The sequence below is a fragment of the Aquarana catesbeiana genome, linkage group LG09 (assembly GCF_042186555.1).
Source record: "Aquarana catesbeiana isolate 2022-GZ linkage group LG09, ASM4218655v1, whole genome shotgun sequence".
In the NCBI taxonomy this organism is placed as follows: Eukaryota; Metazoa; Chordata; class Amphibia; order Anura; family Ranidae; genus Aquarana; species Aquarana catesbeiana.
Window position 1 is genome coordinate 145,119,543 of NC_133332.1, and position 6,000 is coordinate 145,125,542.

The following is a 6,000-nucleotide window of genomic DNA, read 5'->3' on the forward strand; positions in this document are numbered from 1 at the left end:
AAAACCATTTCATTGTAGCTCTGGCTGTATGTTTAGGGTCATTGTCCTGCTGGAAGGTGAAACTCTGTCCCAGTCTCAAGTCTTTTGCAGATTCTAATAGGTTTCCTTCTCAGGTTGCCCTATATTTGGATGCATCCATCTTCCTATCAACTCTGACCAGCTTCCCTGTCCCTGCTGAAGAAAAGCATCCCACAACATGATGCTGCCTCCAAAGTGTTTCACAGTGGAGATGGCGTGTTCAGGATGATGTGCAGTGTTTTTTTTTCCACCACACATAATGTTTCACTTTTAGGCCAAATTGTTAAATTTTGGTCTCATATGACCAGAGCACCTTCTTCCACATGTTTGCTGTGTCCCCCACATGGCTTCTCACAAACTTGAAATGGGACTTCTTATGGCTTTCTTTCAACAATGGCTTTCTTGGTGCCACTCCTCCATAAAGACCAGATTTGTGGAGTGCTCAACTAATAGTTGTCCTGTGGACAGATTCTCTCACTTGAGCTGTGGATCTCTGCAGCTTCTCCAGAGTTACCATGTGCCTCTTGGCTGCTTCTATCATTAATGCTCTCCTTGCCTGGCCTGTCAGTTTAGGTATAGGGCCATGTCTTGGTAAGTTTTCAGTTGTGCCATACTCTTTCCCTTTTCAGATGATGGGTTGAACAGTGCTCCGTGAGATGTTCAAAGCTTGAGATGTTTTTTTTTTATAACCCAACCCTGCTTTAAACTTCTCCACAAATTTTAGTTAGGGGTATCAGAGTAAAAGGTGCTGAATACAAATGCACGCTACACTTTTCAGATATTTATTTGTAAAACATTTTGAAAACCATTCATCATTTTCCTTCCACTTCACAATTATGTGCCACATTGTGTTTGGTCTATCACATAAATCCCAATAAAATACATTTACATTTTTAGTTGTAACATGACAAAATGTGGAAAATTTCAAAGAGTATGAATACTTTTTCAAGGCATTGTAGAGAGCGTATGTGAAAGTGTATACAGGAGTCCAGACCAAACCTTTCTACAGGTGGGTGGACAGAGAAACAATAAAAATTTCAAAGTATTATATCCCAGAGCATAGATGATTATCAATTTGTGCACATATGCTAGTGTGAAATTGCAGAGGAAATATGTGAAGAGCTACAGAAAGTGCATGGGAGAGCCAGAGCAGAGACAAGATCAACAAGTGCCCAGGGCAAAGATGGGAAAATATGCCCCTTGCCCCCTCAATAAATGGAGAAGGCGATGGGACAAATAGTGGCAAGCGCCAATATGTCTGTAATGTTTGTGGTATGCAATGAAAACAATAGCAATGGAAAAACTATCCCTGGGCTAGTAGTGTCACTGAAAGGAAAAAATGTCCCTGCATCAGTGCAGTCATTGAAAAAGAAAAAAATGTTCACTGAAAAGGCAAAAATATGTCACATGAGACATTGGTTAAAAGTGGTTTGTGCATTAAGCCTAATTATCATAGTTTATCAAAGCACCGGCCATTATGATAATCACAAAATTTAACATATTTTTTCATTCAATGATAACAATCAACACATATTAGACATAGATATGCTTTATCAGGACCACAGGCAACATAGGTTGTAAAGTATGCACATAAACACACAAGCTGTAGTGGTCATGCTTGTATTCTAAAAAAAAATGAACATACATAATTAATCACATAGATAAGATTTATGCCCCTATTTGATTGCACTCTTGTATCCCCAAAAAAACCTCCATCTGCCAATTTGGCCACACACAAGGCAAGCTGGGGCACATCCAACATTGTGACATCACCACATCATTGGTATGTCCATCTCTCTTTCTGTATGCATGCGTGGGGATGATCACACCACTGCAAGGGCTAGCTGGGGCAGGAAAGCCAACACAGAGGCCTGGGTCACCATCTGTCTCCATGAACTAGGTAGAATCAATAAAGACCACCTAAAACAGACAATTATCCCCTTAGAATATAATATACAAAAGATAAAAAATATCGTTTTAACACAAACTCATTGTCACGAAGGACAAGTCGCCTCCATTCGCCGGGCTGCGGGGCGCATGCGCAGTGGGCTGGTATTGAGACGTGCACCCGTTCGCGGCCTAAAGGTGCGGCGCGCGCGGGTGCACGGCAGTCCACGTGTGTGCGCCGTCGCCCGTGCGGGTGCCCGGTAGCGCGTCACGCTGACGCGCTCACCGGGAGGCTACTTGAGACGACACCAGCACCCAGTCGGGTTGCTGGTTTGTCGTCAGCTTTACCCTGCATTGTGCTCTGATTCCTGTTTCCTGATTCTCAGCTACCGATCCCTGCTTGTTTAACGACCACTCCTTGCCTGCTGGATACCCTGACCTTCTGCCTGTTTAACGACCACTCCTTGCCTGCTGGATACCCTGACCTTCTGCCTGTTTAACGACCACTCTCTTGTCTGCTGGATACCCTGACCCTCTGCCTGTTTAACGACCACTCTTTTGTCTGCCGGATACCCTGACCTCTGCCTGTGTATACAACTATACTCTCCGCTGAGCTGACACCCCCTGATCTCCACAGTTATACGGACTTTCTACTTGTCAGTTAAATACCTCTTACCCTTTGTTCCTTGCACTATTAGGCACACCGGCCCTGCACGGCTCCGCCAGGAGGCTTCCTACCATCCAAGTGATCCTGAGCCTTCTCACAGCTATTACCGGAAACCCGTGCCTCCACGTGCTTCTGATCCCCTGTCTCACCCTCGGGGGTTCGGGTGCGCGTGGTCGTAAGGGCGAGCCACTCTCGGCATTTCGGCCTCGGTGAGTATTGACGTGACACTCATATTGGATTAGATTTATACATACTTATTATATATCAAGACTCCACATGTATCAAACGTACCCAAATCATGTAAATTAAACCAACAAGGATTATGCAAAGAATACACTAGTCTATCTCAGAATTTTTTTTTTTCATTTTGAATATATGATTGAGTCAAAGTACTAACGTGTTCACCAGAGCTCTGGATGGTGAAGATGGGTTCTGCTGCAAGTTAATACTAGGTCGTAGTCCTCAGGATCTTCACACCTGGTGGTGAGTAAGCCGGGGTCCAGTAGCAGATATAGCAGGTAGGGATAAGCAGAAGCATAGTCAGTAAACAAGCCAAAGGTCAGTAACGAGTGGTTGCAGGTTGGGATCAAGTAGAAGTATACTCAAGGAGCAAGCCAAGGATCGGTAATGAGTGGTAAATGAAGATACAAATGGAAGCAGGACTGGTAAGAGCAATATATTGACTGGAGGAAGCACATTAATCTGGCAAACAGGAAGTGCAAAAGCATGGCTTTAATAGGAAGTTCATGGGAGGAGTAAAGGGTTCAAGGTTCAAGACAAATAAGATTTAAGGCAGTATCATTCAAGGAATTGTACAGGGAGCTGGCCAGCATTCCAGGTGGCTCAGCAAGAAGAGACATTGCCCAACACAACAGAGTTAGTAGGTTCAGATCCGAGCCCTGACAAGGAACTTGTCTCCTTGCACAACCATCTCACTAAACTGTACTTATACAAGGTGAAGACTACTCTAACTTGCTGCTATAACTCATCTATGAAATTGGCGACAAGTATGGCCAACGCCTGGCAAATGCACTGAAAGACCAATGTATCCAATCTCATGTTCCCTTGGTTAAGTCACCCCAAGGCTCTTAAATTAGCAGTCCCAACAACATAGTCAGCACCTTCTGCATTTTCTACTCAGTTCTGTACAACCTTCAATCCACAGACTGTCTCAACACCTCTGTAATTAGACTAGACAAGATCAGGGATTTCCTCCTCTAACATGCCCACATTAAAACCTACTATGCATGCTGATTTAAACTCCCCCACCTATCAGTATGAGATCATGGCTACCATTAACTAATTTTCATTAGGCAAAGCCCTGGGACCAGATGGGCTGACTGCCCATTATTTTACAACCCTCCATCTACTGTCGACCTTACCTATCATCATTCCTCATACATTTCTTAAATCAGTTAACTCCACCTCAAAATTTCTTCACAAACACCCTAAACTTAAAATTAGGCTATTCATTCTCTCTAAAAAACACAGTGGCTTTGCCATTCCAGATATCCTGAAATATCACAGCGACACGACTATTGGACTGGACTGGTTTGGGCAGAGCACCTTGAAGAAATGGGTCAAACTAGAAAAAGCATCAACCTGTTTTTCTCTAGTACGTATCCCCCATTCCACCTCAGTTACAGAGCCACCCAATTATTGGAACTACATTGAAGTGTTGTTAACATTCTGGTTTGAAATATAAACTCTTGTCTGTCGACTCCCCCCTCTATCCTATCCTGGGCAACCCCCAAGTTTCCCCCAGTGCATCCCCTAGACCATTTTATGACCTTATGGAGTGTAACTTTTTTCAGGCCTCTCATTTCCTCATACATAATCATTGGCCCTCTGTGGCACAGCTCATAGATTCTACAGGGCCCTTTTGGCTAAACTTTTGGAGAGCTGCTCAATTACGTTGCTTCCTCCACATCCTACCTCCCTTCAGAATTTCAAAGACCACTGACACCTCTTTCTATCATATACTCTCTTATTTCTACACCCCCAGAGGAATATAAACCTCCCTTCCTAACTAAATGGGACACTTTATTTACACCACAACAATCACAAAAGACACTACATCTAGCCCTAAAAGTGTTCTATCTGCTTTTGCCAGCAAGAGACCAACTTCAAGATCTTATCTAGGTGGTACAAAGCTCTTACAATGCTTTACACCCACAATTTCCACTGATATTTGCTGGAGATGCAAAAGCAATCAGGGTTTACCCTTCCATATTTTTTGTCAGGCCCACTGTTGACCCCCTTCTAGAATGAGGTCAGGGAGATTTCCCAGAAATTTTGAGATTTTTACCATGTCTGACTATTTTTCTGCTGCACCACTCCTTTATTCCCACTAAAAAATTACAGGCGATCCATACTGTGTCACTTCCTAAATGCAGCTAAAGCTTGTATCCCCTTGAAATGGCAAAATCGAAACCCTCCTTCAATCTAATTATGGCTCTATAATGTACAGGACATCAATTATATGGAAGACACAGTAATCGTTCCACAAAAATAGCAGGATATATACAAAATAAACAGGAAAACAGGAAATACTGTACTCTATTTACTAGGGAGGATTGACGACTTCTCTAGGATTTACCACACTTCTGAGGATCAAGGGTTGTGGTTGTCCCTTTTTTCTCTCATTTCCATCCTTCACCTCTTCCCCTCTCCCACCCCCCCACCCTACTCCCCCTCCTTCCCCAAACATATTTCTTATATAAATCTTCTTCCCCATACTCCCTCAATAGGATTTTTCTGGCTCAATTTTTGCACATGGTAAACCCCCCTCCCCAGTCCTTGATTGCTAGGACCTCCGGTGTCCTAACAACCAATGACATCACCTGTTTGCCCCACCTTCCAGCTCCCAGAGAGCACCTCCTGTGCTGCTTAAGCCATGCTGCTTAAGGTAGGGGGGCACACCAATGTAAGGAGGGGGCACAGTGATGTAAGGGGGGACATTGATGCAAGGGGGGGCATGTTGACATAAGGAGGATGGCACACTGATGTAAGGAGGCGAGCACATTGATGTAAGGAAGGACTTTGATATAAGGGGGACACTGATGTAAGGAGGGACTCTGATGTAAACGGGGACACTGATGTAAGGCAGAATTCTAAAGTAAGAGGGGACACTAATGTATATTCAGGTTGCAGTTCGGTTTGCCATTTTTTCCCTGGGCACTGGATGTCCTTGTCCCAGCACTGCTCCCCTGGCCCTTAACCCCTCGCTTTATGAATAAAGAGCGGGGCAAGGGATCTATAAATATGTAATTTACTGACCCCTACTATTTCTGAATAGACACAGTGAGTGATCATTACCAACCGTTCCTGTGTTCATTTATTACTGAAGCATAATAAACTGTATTTATTATACTTCAGTTTATGAATAAATGGGATGCTCTGTATAGAGCTATTCCTGTCTATACATT